Here is a 4,000-nt window from a genome sequence, read left to right as displayed (position 1 = left end):
CCGCAGTTACGTTTTTACAGCATGCTGTCAGTTGACGTGTGACGTCACCGTGGATAAGTTCATTGTTAACACAATCGTCTATTTTATGAGGCTAGTCAAACGGCAGAAGTCTGCGCTCTAATGTTTACGTTTTCAATCATCATCCGGTTGATGATGGTTAATGACTGCGCGCAAGCCCAGCGAAGTTTTTCAAACTGGCTAAGGGGCGATTTCTTCACCCTGGCTTAAGCGTTAAGCCAGGTTTAACTGTATGGGTTAGCCTGGCTTACCGGTTAAGCCGAAGTGAAGAAATCGGCCCTGTCGAAATTTTCGGTTGGATTCCTCAGCCGTTTCGGTAGCACGGCTTTTTGTCCGCTGTCTTCCATGCCGATCTGTTTGATTGGCGGGATTGATTTGGGAACTGCGTAGAAAATTGTTTTCCAATAACTCTTGTGGATGATGGAATATTTCTGAATAACTCAAGGAAAATTTCTGATAACTCTAGTTCGTTTCGCCGTCCGATACCTTGGTTGCACTGGGAAATGCCTTCGTACCGACGTCCGTTGGCAGAATGAGTCACTCCGATGTGGCGCTGTCGGTTTTATAACCGAAAACCACTGCCTCGGTTGCGCGTGGGGAGGCGCTTGTCTCGACGATGGTGGAGTGGATGAGCCACTCCGCTGCGACGCTGTCGGTTTTATGACCGATGACTGCTTCCTTGGTTGCACTGCGGGATGCGTGCGTGTCGACGTTTGTTGACTGAATGAGCCACTCCGATGTGGCGCTGTCGGTTTTATAACCGAAAACCACTGCCTCGGTTGCGCGTGGGGAGGCGCTTGTCTCGACGATGGTGGAGTGGATGAGCCACTCCGCTGCGACGCTGTCGGTTTTATGACCGATGACTGCTTTCTTGGTTGCACTGCGGGATGCGTGCGTGTCGACGTTCGTTGACTGAATGAGCCACTCCGATGTGGCGCTGTCGGTTTTATAACCGAAAACCACTGCCTCGGTTGCGCGTGGGGAGGCGCTTGTCTCGACGATGGTGGAGTGGATGAGCCACTCCGCTGCGACGCTGTCGGTTTTATGACCGATGACTGCTTTCTTGGTTGCACTGCGGGATGCGTGCGTGTCGACGTTCGTTGGTTGAATGAATCATGCTATGAAAATGGTACCATATTTATAGGCCGATGACCGAATCGAATTAGCTCCGCCCAGTCAATTCCATACCCGATTTTTATGAGATGCATGAGAGATAATCAGCTTCATAGTCAACCCAAATCATATGTTGCTGAATTCTGCCTGTTAGTGGATAATTCTTTTCGTGAATTATTGAAAATTCAATTTAAATCAGTTTTAACAGTTTATTATTTATTTTTTTTCATTTCAATATCCCAAGTTTCTACAGGCCCTAAAACAAATATGATTTTTTTTTTATCAAAATTGTTTTCAGCTCTAAACGAGTCAATAGCAGCGAAAAAAAATATCTGATAAATTATGGAGTTCAGTATTGCTTCTTCGATTGCTTTCGAGCCTTTTTTTTTACGCAAATTTCTCTCGAAAATTACACAATATTCCAGCAAAACAAACGCGCGTGGACTTCTGTCAGTTGACGCCGCTGCTGCGATCAGCTGTTCTGAAACGTCTCGTAAAATGGCTTATTAAATTTTAGTTCAAACCAAACCGAAGTCGCGAAGTTGCAGATACAAAGTAAATTTAATCACATTGCGCAGTTAAAAGTGCGACGAGGAAGTGCGGAATCTCAAATAAAAGTGCGATTTGATGCAATATCGCACTTTTATTTAAGATTCCGCACTCTGTCGCAGTCCAGTTAGCAATGCAATAAACTATAATATAAATAATTTTATACTATTGAGGGATTTGCACAAAAGTGCACGCGGCCTATCGCTTCCGAAAGGTACAGCCGCGGTTTTCACTCCCTATTTACTTCATCCTTATGGGAAATAACATTGCGGCGTTTCCTACGGTGCGGCTGTTCCTTTCGAAAACGATAGACCGCGTGAACTTTTGTGCAAAGCCCCCTTTTGAAACATTTCAACCACCGCGCGGTGTTTACGTTTCAAGAAATCTGACAATAGGGTACTGCAAGCACCTGATCTAACCTCACTTTGTTCGACAGTTCAGCGAGCTTGTTTACAAGGTGTTAGAATTTTTTACGAGCGGCGAAAATTGAATTTACGTTTTCCGTCCCGAATCCATTATGATTCGGAAATATCGATCATTTTCATCTCTACTAGCACAAAACCAATCGTCTAATTACCGTTTTACTGAAATTGGATCGGAAAACAGTTTTGCCGGATCTCCGCCAGAGACTAAGTCCATGTAAACAAGCTCGCTGAACTGTCATTGCACGGCTTCGTGACGTCATCTTGCAGTATCCTATAGCTGACCACCGAATTTTGCTCTGATGGATTACTTGCGTGAATCTAACATCCAGCAACCAACAACCTTTTTTATTTTTCCGTGTTTTTACTGGTTGGTGTGAATCTAACAACCAATTTTTGTACCGTACTTCAACAATGGAGTGACTTTGTACCGATAAGACGATTATTGATGTAAATCATATGCCCGACCAGTTGCAACAACTGAAAATGTTGCGCGACGGCAAAAATGTTGCATCGCATAAAAAATGTTGCATGCCTGTAAAATGTCACCTCTATGAGAATACCAACATAGGTTGAATGTAACGCGATATTAAAAAATGTTGCATGATATGGAAGATGAAACTTGTTGCACGACATTGAAAATGTTGCATCAGATGAAAAATGTTGCATGCCTGCAAAATGCTACCTCTAGTTGAATACAAATGCAGGTTTAATGTTGCGCGTTATAAAAAATGTTGCATGATAAGAAAATTGTTGCACAGCCAAAAAAATGTTGCATGCCTGTACAATATCACCTCTATGAGAATACCAACATAGGTTGAATGTAACGCGATATTAAAAAATGTTGCACGGTATGGAAAATGAAACATAAGATGAAACTTGTTGCAAGACATGGAAAATGTTGCATCAGAAGAAAAATGTTGCATGCCTGTAAAATGTCACCTCTATGAGAATACCAACTTAGGTTGAATGTAACGCGATATTAAAAAATGTTGCATGATGGAAGATGAAACTTGTTGCACGACATTGAAAATGTTGCATAAGATGAAAAATGTTGCATGCCTGCAAAATGTTACCTTTAGTTGAATACAAATGCAGGTTTAATGTTTCGCGTTATAAAAAATGTTGCATGATAAGAAAATTGTTGCACATCCAAAAAAATGTTGCATGCCTGTAAAATATCTCCTCCATGAGAATATTAGCATAGGTTGAATGTCACGCGATATTAAAAATGTGCACGATATGGAAGATGAAGCATGAGATGAAACTTGTTGCACGACATGGAAAATGTTGCATCGGATGGAAAATGTTGCATGCCTGCAAAATGTTACCTCTAGTTGAATACAAATGCAGGTTTAATGTTGCGCGTTATAAAAAATGTTGCATGATAAGAAAATTGTTGCACAACCAAAAAAATGTTGCATGCCTGTAAAATATCTCCTCCATGAGAATATTGGCATAGGTTGAATGTCACGCGATATTAAAAATGTGCACGATATGGAAAATGAAGCATGAGATGAAACTTGTTGCACGACATGGAAAATGTTGCATCAGATGAGAAATGTTGCATGCCTGCAAAATGTTACCTCTAGTTGAATACAAATGCAGGTTTAATGTTGCGCGTTATAAAAAATGTTGCATGATAAGAAAATTGTTGCACAACCAAAAAAATGTTGCATGCCTGTAAAATATCTCCTCCATGAGAATATTGGCATAGGTTGAATGTCACGCGATATTAAAAATGTGCACGATATGGAAAATGAAGCATGAGATGAAACTTGTTGCACGACATGCAAAATGTTACCTCAAGTAGAATACTAATGTGGGTTTGATGTCGCACGTTATTAAAAGTATTGCATGATAAGAAAATTGTTGCACAGCAAAAAAAATGTTGCATG

This window comes from Aedes albopictus, chromosome 3 (assembly GCF_035046485.1).
Source record: "Aedes albopictus strain Foshan chromosome 3, AalbF5, whole genome shotgun sequence".
Classification (NCBI taxonomy): Eukaryota; Metazoa; Arthropoda; class Insecta; order Diptera; family Culicidae; genus Aedes; species Aedes albopictus.
The sequence above is the reverse complement of the archived record's forward strand: the minus strand, read 5'-3'. Positions refer to the sequence as shown.